Genomic DNA, 18,755 nt, shown 5'->3' on the forward strand with positions numbered 1-18,755 from the left:
AGCTCACCTCTGTCACTAAAAGCTCATGCTTCAGGGTTTCAGCCTGAGAGGGTCAGGAAGGGATTCACCTTTCCCCGCTACCCCTTCAAGGTATTCTCTAATTGTCTTTGATATCTTCTTCCTCTGAAGCATCACCAATGGCCACTTCTAGGGAGAGGGCACTGAATGGGGAGGGCCAGGGCTGACGTTGAACTTTCTCTCTCTTGGGTGCCTAGCTGGCTGGTCCTCGCTCTCCCTATATGTGGAGTCAGGAAGGAACTTGCCCTCTGCTTAGACCGGCAGTGACCTGGGAGGAGGGGGGGGGGGTATAGAGTTCATCTTCCTCACTTGCTGGGATTATCTGGGTATTTCTTAATCACCGAGGCTACGTCTACATGATTTTCCGTAAATGCTTAAAACAGAACAGTTTTCCATTATAAGTATTTCTGGAAAAAGAGCGTCTACATTGGCAGGATGCTTTTCCGGAAAAGCCCTTTTTCCGGAAAAGCGTCCGTGGCCAATGTAGACGCGCTTTTCCGGAAAAAAGCCCCGATCGCCATTTTCACAATCGGGGCTTTTTTGCAGAAAAGACTACTGTGCTGTCTACACTGGCCCTTTTCCGGAACAGTTTTCCGGAAAAAGGACTTTTGCCCGAGCGGGAGCAGCATAGTTTTTCTGGAAAAGCAGCTGATTTCTTACAGTAGATCGTCAGTGCTTTTCCGGAAATTCAAGGGGCCAGTGTAGACAGCTCGCAGCTTATTCTGGAAAAGCGGCTGATTTTCCGGAATAAGTGGCCCAGTGTAGACACAGCCCCAGGGTATGTCTACACTACAGAGCTGTGTTGGAAAAGTGGCCATTTTTCCAACAAAACCTGAGTTACGCCCACACTGCAATCGCGTTCTTCCGAAAGTACATTGAAAGAACAGAGGGGTTTTTCTGGCGTTGGTAATCCTCTTTCTATGAGGAAGAAGCCTTTTTCCGAAAGAGGAAGAGGGAGTTCTTTCTAAAGAAGAGGAAAGAGGAAGAAGTACAGGTGCCCTGGTGGCCACTCTGCACATAGTATTCACCAGGGCTTGACAAACCGCGGCGAAAGCCAGCCCCGCACTGTGCATGCACAAGCGCTGGTAAACGGGGCGCTGGGCTGAAATCTACTCACCATGGGCGAGTAGATTCAATAGATTGTCGAGCCCTGGTAATCACAGCTTAAATGTGAGATAGCATCCCTTCAGTGTGTACACTATCTGTCAAAAAAGCAGATCGCTTTTTTGATGCACTTTTGTGTGTGGATGCTCTCTTTCAGAAGAAGCTTTTTCGGACCACTCCGGTAAACCAGCAGTTGACAAAGGCTTCCCTTGTCGACGGTGCCGCGTCTGGACCACTGCGCTGTGCCAGATCAGCTGATTGTCGGCACACCGTGGCGGCCATTTTTAGTTTAACGAAGCGGGGAATTAAATAATCCCCGCTTCATTGACTATGTCGAGTAAACTACTTTACATGGCTCCGTCAACGGAGCCATGTAGTCTAGACACACCCTGAGTGCTGGTGCAGTTGATGGCTTGTGCTATGAAGAAAATTAGACGAGATGATTTGTAGTCATTATATTGCCTTAAACTCTTAAGGTAGTGGGGTCCACGGGGAGACCAGAGACTTTGTGAGTAACCCCATACTCTGTAATAAAAAGCCAAGTGGCCAGAACTCTATAGGCAAGGAATGGTCTCTCCGAGGAGGAGTGAGATGTCCCTTGGGCACAGGATATTGGGGGGCAGCCACTGGGCAGTATTTTCCAGATGTTGCCCTTGGCAGTAGGCACAATTCCGGGCAGAGATGGTTGGTGTGTTATGAAAAGAAAAACAAGATCCCCAGGGATTTCCACACCGGCAGCTGGACTCGCCTCAGCTCTGTCACTTCCACTCAGCAATTCCAGCAGGCGCCGACCGGTCTTTCTTATGCACAGGATTAAAGGGCAGGTTTGACAGGTCTGCCACCCGCCCACGCAGCTCACTCTGAGCGCCAGGGCCCTTTGGGTGCCGACTCCGGCAAAGCGTTCAAAGGAACAGGCTGTCAGGCAGCAGCAGCACATAAGCAGCATAGAGCAGACATATGTGATAAGCATGAGGATGTGTAGAGATATTGAGGGCGGTGGGTGTCTCCCTATAGGAGTTTGCCTATGGATGCAAGTGCATGAGAATGGCTACCAGGTGAACGTCCTGCAGAGCAAGGGAAAATCTCTTTGCTCCAACTCCATTTACAGCCACTCCAGGAGCTTGTTCCTATCTTAAAGCCAAAAGCTTGGGCTGCTGGGTTCGCCACAGCACTGAACTTGTTCTCTTGACATTTCCTTGGCCCTAGCAAACGCCTCTGCACTGCTTCCAGGTCAGCACCCTCCTCCCCCCCCTCCCCGCCCCGAGGCCCTGTATTCCACTCGGAGGCCCAGGCGTGAGAGCAGAATTCAAATCCCGGGGCTGGCTCCAGGATCTGTGCAGAGGTGTAGGGCCTGGAGTCCCAACCACAACAGGGTTCTATCTGCATGGTTTTGCACTAGTGGGCGTGGAGGATTTCATGAGTGGTGCGGGTCAGCCTGGCTTTCCTGGCAAATGCAGCCCAGAGCTTCTCCACTGCTGAGTTTTGTTCCAGGAGGCAAAAATCTGCCAGTTTCCTGGGGAATTGTCACGGGTTTTGTCATTCAGATGAGACTGCTCAGTAGGAACTTGTAGGGAGGGGTGTGTGTGTGTGTGTGTGTGTGTGTGTGTGTGTGTGTGTATACACCTACGCACCCTGAGGAGGGGTTTAAGGGAAGGGCTGGAACAAACTGCTCCTCCCCCCATCCTTGCTATCTCTCATTATACGGCCACCCTGTTACTTCTGCTCCAATCCAGCCATTAATGACCCAGGGATTTGGGGGAAAAGCAGGATTTTCAGACAGTCTTTGGCAGATTAAGAGTGAGGCACGGAACCATTGACCTAAATAAAAATGACTCCCCTTCCTCCCTTGCTAAACACAGCTTTTGGTGACTCTTGTTCTTGTCTGGGGGGGGAGGGAGGTCTGCTGAGCAAGGAGGAGTCACCAATGCTAGTGATCAGACCCAGGCATTCCAGTAGCCCCATGGCAAATACCAGAGCTCTCCCACCTCTCCCAGCTTGCTCACATACCCCTACACTGCTACTCTGATGGAGAACTTCAGCCCTGCATACTCACTAATTCCCCATACAATCACATCCCTTCCCACACAACCCTGTCAAATCAAGCTCACCCAAGCACAATCACACCCACAGCCCTGTTAAATCAGCCACACCCATATTCCTCATTTTCGCTCATACCCCCATCAGTACATGACACAGATACCCACACAATTATTCTTATGCACAAAACCTGCACTGTGCAACACATTCATACACCTCTACCCAATGACATCCACATCCTAGACACCATCCATAACTCTGATGCTGTCCTCCTCTTTTCAGCGTAGGCACCACACCCCCACAATGACACAAATCCCAAGTGAGCACACACACAAACACACATACACACACATGCATGCACACACACACACAGAGCAAACAGCATCCCTCTTCTCTCCCTAGCCAATCACTCCTCTGACTCAGTGATATACACTCTCCACAATCACACACACAGTCATGCTGAGGCACACATTGTGCATGCACACACACACGTGACACACACACACACATAGTGCAGCCAGCACACTAGGGCTGTGGCATCAGTGCGATCAGCAGGCTGGGCGGTAACTCCTGTGACACTCATTGGTTCCGACACAGAAAGGAGCTGCTCAGAGCAGAGCGCTGGAGACACCGCGGCAGATACAATCAGATCACACTTCACTGCACACTCACCCCAGTCTACCTCTCCCCCCTAAACGCTGAGCACCCCAGGTGCCTGCGGGAAGAGAGGAGAGAGGCACAGAGCAGAATGGATTCTGCCCAGCCACTCACACCTATCCTGATACCCTCAAAACCCTGCCATCACCTGACACCTCCAAAGGCAGCAGATACACACACACACACACACACACACACACACACAGCCATCTACTGACATTCCGCCAAAGGCTCAGACGCACAGACACAGACAGCCTCCACAAATAACACCCCCGACAGACACACACACACACACACACACACTCCATCTACTAGTGCCCCTAAAGACATATCCCGACACCCCCAGCACACACACACATCTACTGCCAGCCCTAGTAGACACACATCACCTCTGATACCCCTCAATAAAGTCACACACACACACACACACACATACACACACACGATTTATAGATTTATGGAACTGTATCCCACTCCTTCCAGGCACACTGCCCCCCCTGCCAGCCTCACCCCTCTCCTTTCCTCACTCCAGCGAGGCCACAAAGACGTGGCCAAGTGAGGGGAGTGCAGAGAGGGAGTGGGGAGAGTGGATGAGTTATGGGGAGAGATAAAAAGGGCAGAGGGGCAGAAGCATCTGCAGAGCTCGGGGGCGAGCCCCTGGGGGAAGGGTGGGGAGCCCTGCTCCTCAGTAATGGGCTGGGAATTCTCCCCCTGCAGGAAGGGACTGGACCCCCCTCAATCCCCGATAGGGGGACAGATCCGGCTGCAGGGCACAGGCTCCCCAAATGGGGTCACGGGGGGCCCTTGGCGGCAAGTGATCGGGGGCAGGGCTGCTAGGAAAGTCCGACCTCGTGCTAGGCCCTGGGTGGGAGAAGGGACCGTAGGAGGCTTCCTTGTGCCTGAGATCTGGGGTCCAAACTCTGGCAACAGGGCACAATATCACCCCTGAGCCCAGCCCTCCCCCCATCCCTTTGCTGAGCCACCGCCTTTCCTCTTGGTTGCCCTGGAAACTACTGCCAGCCACCATGACGGGAAAGATGGTCACCATGGCAACCACTATTTCTTTCACTTAATGTTTTCTTCTTTCTCGCTTTCTCCCATGGGGCAGCACCTCTCCCCCCCCCCCCCACACACACTCTGATCCTGCACACCTGGAGCCTGGGGAGACAAGGGGTAGGGATGTGGGGGGAGGACAGTGGGGGTTGGCTCTGTCGGGACCCAGATTGTCCCTGGGGCAGAGAGGCCAGCAGCCAGCCAGGCCATGCTGGCATGGGGATAAAGTGGGACACCATCCATCCGCAGTGTCCATCTGTCTGCCAGAGAATCTGAGTGCCAATCTGTCCATCCGTCCACAGTATCGACCCATCCATAGTAAACAGCCAGCTATCACCTATCGCAGTATAAGATCTCAGAGGGGGAGCCGTGTTAGGTTGTAACTTTAAAAACGAATAGTCCTGTGGCACCTTAGAGACTAACACAAATATCTATAGTATCATGAGTATAAGTGGCCACGGATCTCCAGTGCCTCAATATCCCCGCCTCCTTCCCCAGAAACTACCCGCACCCCTGCATATTCCCCAGGGTCCATCCAGCTCCTTCATCTCTCTAACCCATTCCTCCATCCTCACACCTCTGGGGCTGAGGTTTCTATAGCACTCTCACCCAGGCTCAGCCCCACCCATTATGCACACAGATTCGGGACAGAAACCTTGGGCTTTGCTGCTTAATAACCCAGTGAGTTTTATTTTGTCCCCTCTCAGGAGGCATTTCCTGTGCTAAGAATGACTATCCAGGGCACAACCACTGGAGAGCGCTGAAAGCTGGGTACCCCCATCACTACACTGTCACCAGCAGTGGCAGCCCGTCAATACAGGCGAACTAGGGCGCCAAGATAAACAGCCGTTGAGGGCTTTGGAGGTGGGGGTGCCAATCGCGTGCCGATTGCATGTTTCGCCTAGGGGACCAGTTGCCGGCAGCTCGTCTAGGGCTGCTCCTGGTCACCAGAGCATCAGCCCTTCCACAAAACCCCGGTCCATTGAGAACAAAGGTGGGAGCCAAACTGGGATCCCAGCCTGACAGTTGCAGAGAACCCATCTCGAGACAAGACGCTCAAGCCACAGATCAAGAGCCGAATGCACCTGCGCTGCAGGATCCCTGAAACCCGGGCCAGCACCCAAAGCCAGTCCCTACAAAGCCTTTTGGCCTGCTGCTCCCACCTGCCCCTTTAGCAGGGAGGAGCTCAGAGCACTCGCATCTGGCGCAGGACAGCCCAATACGGACCGGAAATGTTCCCACATCTGGTATGTAGGGGGACCAGAAGTTTATACACAATTGAAGGCAGCGAGCTAGACAGACACACCCATCCTCAGATAACCCCACTTTCTGCCTGCTCCGTTCAGGAGCTCCCCATTTACTCCATCCAGGCTGGGATCCAGCCAGTCCCTATGCCCTTACCCCTCCCTGGGTATCCAGGCATCTTCCGTCTTTCTACCATCAGCCTCCTCCCTCTTCTCTAGCCACACCCTCTACCCATGCAGAGGTAGACTACAGAGTCTCCTCTACTGTAGTCCATCTGCCCCACATCTCTCCAAGGACAGAGCCATATCTGTTTTTCTCTAGACATGTTATCAGGACCGGCCCGAGCTCTTTTGGCGCCCCGAGCCCGGGAGCGCCGCACCGCCCCCGGGTGCACGGCACATGCGCGGCCCGGCCACAGCCACTGGCGCGTAGGCCGGTGCCCGCCCCCGGGCTGCACGGCGCATATGCTGCCCAGCCCGGCCTAGCCAGTGCTGCTGGCACACGTGCCGGGCCATGCAGGGCCCCGTGGCTGTGGGGGGAAGGGCGCTGCTGGCTGGTGCTGCGGGGCCGGTGCTGCAGGGCCAGTGCTGTGGGGCCAGTGCTGCGCGAGTTGGGTGCACGGTGCCTGATGGCAGCTGTAAGGCATTCCGCGTGCCCCTTACAGCTGCCAGCAGGCGCCCCCCATCGGTTGGAGCCCCGGGCAGCTGCCCAGCTTGCCCATGCCTCAGTCTGGCCCTGCATGTTATCTACCCAAGCCCCACTGTGGGGCGCAGAGATACAACCTAAGGGTATGTCTACACTGCCACCCTAGTTCGAACTAGGATGGCTAATGTAGGCTTTCAAACTTGCAAATGAAGCCCAGGATATTTAAATCCCAGGTTTCATTTGCAAGTTCGAATGCCTACATTAGCCACCCTAGTTCGAACTAGGGTGGCAGTGTAGACATGCCCTAACCCTTTTCTCGAGCCGGGATTGTTTTGACCAGCCCCATACCACCTCTACACAAACTGTTAATTTCAAGTGGACATCACACCATCTCCGGCCACAGGCCGGTCATGCCCCAGGTGTGCACATGCCACGGGGGAAGGAGGGTGTATGTGTAGCATGCCCGCGGAAGTGCATTTCCTGGCCCCTTTCTCTCTCCATAGAAACTTCACAGACCACCCTCTTTCCCAGGCCTGCTTTTCAATTCTCCGGGTTTCACTGGGAAGGGGAAATTCCTGTTGTGTTTCTTTAAAGGAAGACTTTTCCCAGCTGGCCTGTCTTCCTGAAACAATGACTCACTGGTTGGGTTCTTGGCCCGGTCTCCTGGGTTCTTTTTTTCCGCTGTTGTTCCGAGTGGAGTTTTTGCACTCAATATTCCAGGCTGTCACTGAAACTTGTGACTCTGCGTGCACAAGGAGATCTGTGCCTTTCTCTGCCACTCTCCCCCATTCATTCCTTCGCTCCTTTCACTCCATCCCAGTGAAGGTTTCCTCCCCATTCATCCATGCCTTTCACTTTTCATTCCCTCGCCCCGCTTTCGTTCAGACTAGTTTGCTCTCTTCTCCCTTTGCTTCTCTCCTGCTTTTGTTTCGTGTATTCCTTTCTCTCACTTTTGTCCCGTCGGCGTAACACGGCCCTTCAGGAATAATAAACTGCCCAACCTGGCTTCCTGCCCGTTTCCCAGGCAAGCTGGGTGGCACAAAGAAAAGAGCCTGGTATGGAGACGGCTTTGTGCTACTAGAGGAGGGGAACTGTGGGTTAGAACTTGTGGGTTCTATTCTGAGATTTGGGAGGGCAGTGCTGTCTAGAGGTTAGAGTAGGCCCAACAGGCAGAGGAGTGGTTTCCATCTTTCCCTAGGATAAGCTGCCCTAATACAGGCCTCTTCTTATGCTAGAGAAGTATGTATTTGCTAGTGCAAAGAACTCGAGGAAAGGCTTGGCTCAGTTCTCTGACCCTGTCAGCCCCGTGCAGCCCATGTTGTTCCAGCTCCCATCTCTCTTTCGCAAGTTGCCCTGGCCAGGCCCTGACCCTTCCAGTCCTGTGCTCTAAAAACTCTAATGGCAAGTACCCTCTGGGCCAACCTCCATTGACGTCCCTAGTCATTTGGTCCGAAAACTAGAGCTGCAGGGCAACATGGCTGCCTCTTTCAAGTCCTCTTCCTCACTTCCTGGAGCTTTTCTTTCACTTTGCAAGTTGTAGAGAAAATCTTCTGAGGTAAGCTCCACCAGCTCTCAAACTGAGAGAAAAAAATCACCCCTTTCCCAGCACCCAAGCCATTGCAGGTCATGGTGGACTGATACTAAGACAGACAGTAGCTATGAATCAATAGGAAAGGGGTCACCAGCAAAGTTCCCACTAATTTTTCCATCTTTGTGCGGGATAAATTTTGTTGTGTGCGCCAAAGCATATACAAATGTGTACCACCAAGAGAAACAGATACCTCCAGCTGTGGGCGGCTGTGGGTGCTGTGCTAATCAGCTGGGCAGCACTTGAATCTTTCCTGGGCAGTCACTCAAGCGCACAGCTTACAGGGAAGACTGATCACCAGCCAATCTAAAAGCAAGATGCTTCACAGCATCCTCTACTGCTCATTCAAGCCTGCACCTTCTCTGTGAGAGCAGCTTGTGCAAAACATCCTGAGAGGTTCACTGGACCAGTGGATAAGTTTTGGCTAAGCCAGGGCACCTGGGTTCCAGGCTTGGCTCTATTCGATGACCTTAGATGAAGCCCTATATCTCAGTTTCCTCATAGCAAAAAGAGTATAATGAACCCGATCTTCCTTGTAAAGCTCTTGGAGGTCCATGGAGGAAAAAAGCTCTGGAGCTATTATCCCTGCCTAATGCAGTGGATGAAAAACAGATCCCAGAAATAGTTTCATGGCAGCTTACCCAAGAGTAATCATAGTATCTGATGATATCTGGTGATCAGTAATATCTGATTGGCAGCCAATAGCCAAGAACTGTGGAGTGGAGGTGAACAGGTGACACATGTTGTCAGTGATGGAGAGGCATGTCACTTGTATGTTATCCCATGTAAAATCTGTTACAGCATGTTCCAGGGTTACATGTGTCAAGTTAGTTACAACATGTGCTTTCAGATACTGTAGGCTAAATTATATTATCCGTGGTACTGTATGTCTGTTATGGCATGATAATATGGTCATTTATGGAATGACAGTTTCATGATATCACATGTGAGATCAACTAATGCATGTGCTGCTGGAAGTCCCATGCTATTTATGGCATGTGTTTTTGGTTATCCCAGGCCATTTACCATGTGCCATGTTAGTTATCATTGGACTTTATGGCATGTGGTGTAATTTGTAACATGCCAATTGAGTATTGTCATGTGTGAGATCAGAGACCCTGGAGGTTTTTCGCCTTCCTCTGTAGCATGGGGTACAGATCACAGGTGGAGGATTCTCTGCATCTTGGGGTCTTCAAAGTATTTGAAGGCTTCAATATCTGAGATATAGGTGAGAGGATTATTCTAGGAGGGGTGGGTGAGATTCTGCGGCCTGCACTGTGCAGGGGGTCAGACTAGATGATCATAATGGTCCCTTCTGACCTTAAAGTCTATGAGTCTATGAGCTCTGTCACGTGTTGTCTGTTATCACAAACAAGTCAGCGTTTGTGGGTCTGCTATGTCATGTGTGATCATGTAAGATATGCCAGTTGCATGTGTTTGCATGTGACTTAGAGGATGTGCAGTGACAGCATGTGGCATCTCTGCGTGTCAGTTGTAACATGTGCTGTCCATTATCCCATGTCAGTTATCACATGTCAGGTAGGTTATCATGGGGCCAGGGTGATGGCACATGAGCTGAGTAATTGTGTGTTAGTTAAATGCTGGCACATTCCCTGAGGCCAAGCAGCTATAAATCAGGCCCTTCTAACTGCGCACTTAATGCAGCTCCGAAGTGATCCTCGACGAGAGCTATTTAACTGGATCCCAACAACAGTCTGACTCAGAGACTGACAGCTCCCAATGGGCCATAAAGAGAAAATAAGCCCACGCTCCTTGCAGCAGCCTTCTCACACACTCCCCCAAGGCCTGTTGGAGCAGCAGCCCTGCATACCCCATGACTTGGGGCTGGTGGGACGGCAATGGCTTCTCCAGACACCGGAAGGGCCTGGAGCAGTCAGACAACATGTAGCCCTGTCCCAGCCTACTCAGGGACCGTACAGATTGGGGTCTTGCCATCTCCCAGACGTCAGGGAGGTCAGGGCCCAAATCACAGAGACGGGGGGGAAAGGCTGCTACTGTTATTCCGGCACCTCTCCACACTGCACTCCCAGCCCCAGCACATCAACCTGCCGCTGACCAGCACATGGTGGTGATGATGACACACACGCATGGGGCATGGGAGAACACAGTGGGACACATATTACACCAGTGACAACCAATCCAACCTCAGCGTCACACTGCTCTAGAACCCGAGTGGGCCAATCCAGCCTTACTGTCACAATGCTCTAGAACTTCCGTGGGCCAATCCAACCTCAGCATCACACTGGCAGTGGGCAAATTGGTAGCGCGTGTTTTCCTGAGAACCCTGTCCCCTTCTTTCTGGATGGGCTCCACAGCCCATGCTTGGGGGAAGCTCCAGCTCCCCTGTAGAAAACTTCTGGGGACTCAGGAACTGGAGGGTCTCAGAGCCAGGCCTAGAGGAGAGCTGGGGAGGGCACATTCACCCCACTAGTGCTGTCTGGGTGTCCCACAGAGGTGGGTGAAACCTCCACTAGCAGAAGCCCATCTCATCTCTGTGCAACCCCTCCTGCTGTTTCGCATGGAGACAATATTTACCTTCCTTTTCTGCCCCAAAGAGCCAAGCAGTTGTTATGCAGCTGCCCCGACCCACCCAAGAGGTGGCTGCATTTCAGTGTGTGTGTGGGGTGTGTGTGAGTGTAGCACTTCAGGGCAATAACATATAGCAGTGGGAGCGGGGGAGGGGTGAGTTGTGCCGCGGGGAGGGGCAGGAGGTGAGGAAAGCTGATGGTTTCACTTTGCTCCAGACAAAGAAGCCTTTCACATTCCTGGTAATTGAAGCCAAGAGGCCTTAGCCTGACTGACATTCAGGGAGAGGCCTGGGGAGTGGCGGAGCTGGCATGGCGGGGGAAACTGAGGAGCAGTCTGCGGGAGGCTCCAGAACAGCATCCCAGGGATTGTCTCCCACACCCCAGCCATCACCCAGGTACTTTGCCCAATTTCAGGAGTATCCCAAGGACAGACAAAATGGAATTATGCTGCCAGAGAGAGACAGGCACACGGTGGTGATGGCCACACGATGGGACACATATGACATCAGTGCCAGCCAATCCAACCTCAGCGTCACACTGTTCTAGGACTCTAGTGGGCCAATCCAGCTTTACTGTCACAATGCTCTGGAATACCCGTCGGCCAATCCAACCTCAGCGTCACACTGTTCTAGGACTCTAGTGGGCCAATCCAGCTTTACTGTCACAATGCTTTGGAATACCCGTCGGCCAATCCAACTTCAGCATCACACAGTTCTAGCATCCCAGTGGGCCAATCCAGCCTTACTGCCTCAGTGCTCTAGAACACCCATTGGCCAATCCAACCTCAGCGTCACACTGCTCTAGGACACGAGTGGGCCAATCTAGCCGTACTGGCATAATGCTCTGGAATACAAGTAGTCCAATCCGACATCAGTGGCACAGTGCTCTAGAATTCTTCTTGGCCAGTCAGATCTCCTTATCAAATAAATGGATATTCTCATAATCCAGACCTTTGTCTACCAGTTTAAAGAGCCAATTAGTGAAAAGAGCCAATGCGATCCTGGGAGGCATAAATTGGGGAATCTTGAGTAGGAGCAGAGAGGGTATTTTACCTCTTTATTTGGCACTTGTGCATGGCTGCTGGAATCCTGTGTCCAGCTCTGGAGCCCGCAATTCAAGAAGGAGGGTGTTAAATTGGAGAGGGGTCTGGGAAGAGCCATAAGAATGATTAAAGGAATACTAATAAAAAAAAAGCTCTACAGCGACAGACCTACAGAGCACAATCTATTTAGCGCCACAGAGAGACGATTAAGAGATGAACTGATTACATATTTAAATAGCTACAGGAGGAACAAATATTTAACAATGGGCTCATCAACCAAACAGAGAAAGGTCCAGTGGCTGGAAGCTGAAGTGAGACACATGCAGACTGGCGTAAATCCGTATCAGTGAGAGAAATTAACTGTTGGAACAATTTACCCAGGGTTATGGTGGATTTTCCATCACTGGCCATTTTTAAATAAAGATGGGAGGCTTCTGTAACATACTGGCTCTCGGAATTATTTTTGGGAAATTCTCTGGCCTGTGTATTATCCAGGAGGTCAGGGACTAGATGATCAAAATGGTCCCTTTTGGGCTTGGAATCTAAACACAGGTTTGCTCCCCCAAAATGTACACATAGGGGTTTAAACCCATACTCTCTAGTATCACAAGCAGGAGCCACCTATAACACCAGGTGTGTCTAGACGACAGGGTTTTGTCGACAAAAGTCCACTTTTGTCAACAAAACTATACCTGTGTCTACACTACTGCTGAGTTCTGTCGACATAACATTGACACAGAACTCAGCAGTTTTGCCGAAGGCTGTAAACCTCATTCTACGAGGAATAACGCCTTTTGTCAACAGAGTTTTGTCGACAGAAGGCATTATTGCATCTACACTGTCCTTTGCGTCTACACTGTCATGTCGACAAAGAGGCTTGCTTTGTCGACAGAACTGGATGTCGTCTAGGCGCTCTTTGTCGACAGGAGCTTTGTCAACAGTATCTGTCGACAAAACTTCTGTCGACAAAAGACCAAGGGGCACTTCTTTACTCTGCCCCTCAATTTCTTCATCTATAAAACACGCCCCCCACCTACAGTGCAGGGGCTGGGAGACTTAATAAACATGTATAAATATTGCAAATTGATACATTACAGTTCACACCTTCTAACAGTTCTGAAGCATTAATGAATTAAGACTCATTCTCCCCCAGGGAAGATAGGTCAGTAAAGAGGCCAGCAAATAAACAGCATAAATAAATACATTGCTCAGTGAACAAACACATTGGAGATTTAATTGCTATCAGTAGCTAAATGTGTTACACTCGCCAGCTGAATGGATCCATTCCATCTGAGCTAGTCATAATTCCAATGACTAATGCCATATGATTTGTTCCTTTGGGGGTGTATTTGTAATCTATCTTCCAATTCTCAGACTGCACTGAGATAAACTCCAAGCACAAAGCTCCCACGGTAACATTATTTCTAGAACTCGCAGAGAAAAGGGAAAGAAATTCTGTGGGTTTTTCCCCAAAAATCTGCTCTGTGCCCTGTCCCTCCCCCAGGTTTATTTTAATTTGACAAAATTTTCAAATGGGAAACATTTCCATTTGTTTCTGTAGCTGGCGGAAGAATGGGGGAGGGAAAAGTCACACATGCAAAATGACGTCTGCCCCATTTCTTTCGAATTCAGCAAGTTTGTCAAATTCCCCCCCAGCGCTAATGATTATGGTAACATTAAGGATCAGGGACCCAGGGGACTGAAAAAAGGGTTGTCCCATCCCTAAAACTGCACACAATGGAGATTTCTCTTGGGCCAGGGCATTTGACAAAGCACGAGAGTCAGGGGACATTGGTAAAGAACTGCCTTCTTCCAGCACTGAACAAGGACTTTTATTAGAGTGAGGAAGATTAGGTCATCCCTCTAGGGGTGTGTCTAGACTACATGCCTCCGTCGACGGAGGCATGTAGATTAGCCAGATCGGCAGAGGGAAATGAAGCTGTGATTAAAATAATCGCGGCTTCATTTAAATTTAAATGGCTGCCCCGCTCTGCCGATCAGCTGTTTGTCGGCAGATTGGGGCAGTCTGGACGCGCCGCGCCGACAAAGAAGCCTTTCTTGATCGGAACAGGTAAACCTGGTTTCACGAGGCATACCTGTGCCGATCAAGAAAGGCTTCTTTGTCGGCGCGGCGCGTCCAGACTGCCCCGATCTGCCGACAAACAGCTGATCGGCAGAGCGGGGCAGCCATTTAAATTTAAATGAAGCCGCGATTATTTTAATCGCGGCTTCATTTCCCTCTGCCGATCTGGCTAATCTACATGCCTCCGTCGACGGAGGCATGTAGTTTAGACGTACCCTAGATGATCTGCCTCCACTTCGGATATGCCCTGACCCTGCTCCCGTCTGCTGGGGACAAGACACAGGACACGTAGCCTCCCTACCAGCAGCTGGATACTGCTGGGTACCTAGCCTTGTTGGTGGCACCTCCAGGCTAGGTCTATACTACAGCTCTTTTCGATTTTTTTCGGAGGAGGCTTTTCCGAAATTTGGCGCGTCTACACTGGGCCAAATTTCGGAGAATCCCTCTCTTTCGAAAGATCCCTTCTTCCTCATGGAATGAGGAAGACAGGGCCTCCGAAAGAGCGTGTTTGCACTTCAACAAAAAAAAAGGGGAAGAGCAAATGCATTCCCTGGATGTGGCAGAGTTTTTCCGGGATACATCTAGTATCCCGGAAGAACCCTGCAGCGTAGATGTACCCTCAGTGGCGCTGGACAGCATTTCATCCTGGCCATTTGGGGGCAGAGCCAAGAGGGGCTAAAATCTCCTTGGAAGGCTAGGACGACTCTGGAGAGGTAGCTGGGGTAGATGGGGACCAAGGGGTAGAGGAGCTGGTGTGGATAACATGGCTAGGGGATGCAGTGGCCTTGGGGACATTGCAGGCTGGGACCTGCAGGCTTCTTTGCAGCACAGGGCTACTGCATTGGATTGTGGGTCTTTCTGGCTCCCCAGGTCCCAGCCCACACTGCCCAGCATCCCCGTAGGGGGGCAGCCTCTGTGCTCAGCTTTTACAGAAGGGACCCAGGAAGGCACGACAGCAGGAGGCATTCAACTTCCCCTAGAACCTGGGGGTCTGCTGGAGAGATTGCAAGTTCAGTAATAAGGAGAAGGGGCCTCGCTGGACCCTGGGGAAGGAGGACACAGAAGACCATAGAAGAACTGAGCCAAGTGACCACCCCCCTTCTGCCTCCATGCAAGCGTTCCATGCAAAGTGCCTCATGCATATGCAGGAAGGGGCATGTCTCAGGGAGCCCCATTCACAAAAAAGCAGCTTCACACACACCAGCTGGGTGCCGTAATGAGAGTAATTATTTTCTCTCCCCAGCCAGGCTATTTTCTCAGTGGAGTGACAAAGAAAAAGAAAGAAGGAGTTTGGTTTATGCTTCCTGTTTATCCAGCCGGCTTGGGCCCCTGTCACCACTCAAATAAAAAATTTAAATTTGTTCTCCTTGGCTTAGGCCTGCTTGCATTCCTGAGCTGAACTGCTCTGCTGCTCCAGCGGAGACCGGAGCATTGGAGGCCAGGGCTCCTACACCTGGTTCTACAACTCCCCTCTTTGGCTAGGCGGTCTAATGGTTAGAGCAAGAGGCCTCCTGTGTTCCCTAGAGCTTAGAGAAGGCAGACTGGAAGCTAGGACTCCTGGGTTCCTTTCCCCTTCCTGTGCCTCGATTTCCTGCTCCCTCATTTGCAGATAACAAACAGCTTTGAAATCCTCAGATGAAAGGCCCTCTAGATGCACGGAAGGATTTGGATTTGGGGGAGAGGGATCAGCAGCTCCACTGGCCCGAGGGTGAATCATGGGGGTTGGCAGGGGTCTGGAGCAGAAATGTTGGACTCTCTCCACCCAAAGCTTCTCAGTTTTCTTGGGCAGGCGAGGGTGCAGTGCAGGACCTGGGAGTGCTGGAATCGGTGTGGGTCAGGGTGCTTGGAAACACCACAGCCCCCCTGAGCCACGCCGGGGGGGGGGGGGGGGGGGGAGGAGGCAGGTGCTGTGGTGCATCAGGAAGGCCCCAGAACAAGTGGGAGAGAATGCCCATGGCAGGGCAGAGTCTGCAGCTGGAAGGGCGGGGAGGGGCAGATGGATCCTACTGCTGGGAGGATGGGTAGAAAGTGCACTAGAAATGCATGAGGGATGCCAGGCAGACAGACCCCTGTGGTTCCTCTGGAGTGGGCGGGGAGCAGTTGATACCTAGGCAGAGAAGCTGCCCTACACAGACCCGCAGCAGGTCAGTCTCCCCCCAGCATGAGGTCCCTTCCAGCCCTATGATTCCCTCCCCCTCCAACACTCTCCTCCTTGCCCTTCCCCCTCTAGCAGCTGCTTGGCAGGGCGGGACTGGCTGGACATTGCAACGTGAAATGGGATGAGCAGCCTGACAGGAGGGAAGGGGAGATGGGTTATGGGGGGGGGGACCCCCAAGGAGACTGGAAACAAGGATGGTTGGATTTCAAGGAGCAAAACAATCGCCATGGCAACTGCCGTGCACAGCATTATTTTAACCCTGGCGTTTCCTCCTCACTACATTACATAGGTCGGCTCATTTCCCTTCCCTTTGCTGGAAATATCGTGGGGGCGCCAGGTGCCATCTTTGCCCACAGCCCCCCCCCCCCCCATCAGGTGGGTACAAGGCTGGGGCACAAGCACCCATGCAGCCTAGGGCCAGGGTAGTACGCCACATTGGAGGGAGAGGGGCTGTGTCCTGCTCTGGCAGCACAGAGGGGCTCAAAGATGGAGAGGGCATGGGGAGTATATGAGAAAGAGATTTATCACTTCTCACTGAGTGGAATTAGAATTGCCCAGCTGTGTGTCAGAGCCCCCACACTGCTGACAGCCAGTGGGGATTCTCCTTTAGCTCAGGTGTCAGGTTTTCAGCCTAGAAGGCCCCTCGGTCGCTCCCTGCTTCTCCTGAGATGCTGTGAACATCGGCTGCCTGTGTTTGCCTTCTGTGAATGCACAGACTGGGAGGATTGGAGAGGAATTGCCAGGGGTGCTCTGCCTCCCCCATCCTCTCTTTCTTTGCCCCCAGGGTGCAGGAAATGGGGGAGGAGAAAGGAAGCAGTGGAGAGAAGTGGCCTGGGGCGAGGGGGCAGGGATGTTCAGGGAGCACAGCAGCAGTTGGGGGAGGGGAAGCTGCAGCCAGCCAACCGGCCTTCAGCCAGGTGAGTATTTCCCTGCAAGGGTGCAGCTGAACCAGTCCCTCCAGCTTCTGCATACTGAGCCTCCGAGCCGTGGTCCCTGCTTCTCTGCTGTCTGGCCTTCATGGCTGGGATTCGGGGGAGGGGAGTGACTCAGAGCTCGGCAGGCGCATCCCACCTGCAAGTCCCAGTGATCTGGGTCCCCAGGAGCAACCTGCTGTCCCAAACAGTCCAGGGGGCACCAGTTCTGTCACAGCTAGAGACTCGCAGGTGGAGTGGTGCGGAAGCCGCATCTCAGTCCTGCCTCTCAGCTGGGGCAGGGTCTGTCTCTCCCTGGGTGTCCAGGCAGCGCCCTGCACAACACAGCCCTGATCCCAGCTGGGGCAGGGTCTGTCTCTCTCTGGTGGGTGTCCAGGCAGTGCCCAACACAGCGGGGCCTTGATCCCAGCTGGGGCAGAGCCTGTCTCTCCCCGGGTGTCCAGGCAGTGCCCAGCAGCGCAGCCCTGCTGCTGCCATCAGAATGAATTTTGCACTCCCTTAATGCTAGCACACCCATCGTCCCAGGCCAGCCTGTGGACTCCCAAACACAGAAGCCCCGGGGGTGGGGGAGAGGAGGGGAATTCCCTGCCTCTTCCAGCCAGTAGAGCTTGTGACCCACCATATGAATAGGTGACCTAGCGTTTGCAAGACAAGCCAGCCTTCGACCTCCGCCACACCAGCCAGCCACTCAGCCAGACGCTGCGTCTGCCGGCTGGCTGGTGGCCAGGGGCAGGAGATGTGACCCATTGGCTGCTGCAGCCGTCTATAAACACAAGGGCCTGTAGCGAAAGCATAGGAAAGGCGTTCACAGCTCTGGCCCTGGCTTGCCCATGGGGGAAGCAAAGCGCAACGGGGATGGAGGTTCTAGTCCGGGTTTTGCCACGTCTGGCTGCGAGACCCTGGACAAATCATTGCCCAGCAGGGCCCTTTGTGGCAGAAGCGAAATTGGGCTGCCTAAGCTAAATACCCCAGAAACTCCAGCCCCACTGGGCAAACACTCCCACCGATCCAGAGATTACCAGGCCAAAAGAGACCCCTGTGATCGTCACTCTGAGTTCCGGCATCACCCAGGCCAGAGAACTGCCTCTAAACCAGGCATGTCCAAAGTCCGGCCTGCGGGCCAATTGCGGCCCGTGTTCTGATTTAATACGGCCCCCGCTTCCTCCCCCTCTCCTGGCTCCCCGGCGCTCTTTTGAACTGGCGCGCCCAGCGTGCCGCTTCCGGCCGCGCTGCCGCCGCCCATGGCCTCCGCGGTCCTAGAGCCTGCCCTGTAGGGCACGTCAGCAGCCCCGCTCCCCCGCTCGGCTGCGGGTTCGCCTTGCCCCCGGGCCGCCGTGAGGCCGGCATGCCCTGTGCTTTCCGCCCACCTCCGACCCTGCGGGCCCTCCGCCTTGGGGCTGAGAGTGCGGGGACGGCCCTCGCGCATGTTCACTTCTTCAAATCTGGCCCTCTTTGAAAAAAGTTTGGACACCTCTGCTCTAAACGATTCCCAGCTGCTAGAAAAACAGCCCCTCTTGATGTAAAGATCATTGGACATGCTGAACCCCCCCCTTCCCCCCCCGCAGCCTTGGTAAATTAGCCCAGGGGTTAATTCCACTCACGGTTCAAACCTTGCACCTTCTTTCCCATCTGAATTTGTCCAAC

General features: G+C 52.9%; 1 protein-coding gene across 1 annotated transcript in view; it reads right to left on the reverse strand.

The window, feature by feature from the left end:
- PEA15 (proliferation and apoptosis adaptor protein 15) overlaps positions 1-18,755 on the reverse strand; it is a 48,669-nt gene that overhangs the window by 13,727 nt on the left and 16,187 nt on the right. The window lies entirely within an intron of this gene.

The sequence above is a fragment of the Pelodiscus sinensis genome, chromosome 22 (assembly GCF_052426305.1).
Source record: "Pelodiscus sinensis isolate ZL-2025 chromosome 22, ASM5242630v1, whole genome shotgun sequence".
In the NCBI taxonomy this organism is placed as follows: Eukaryota; Metazoa; Chordata; order Testudines; family Trionychidae; genus Pelodiscus; species Pelodiscus sinensis.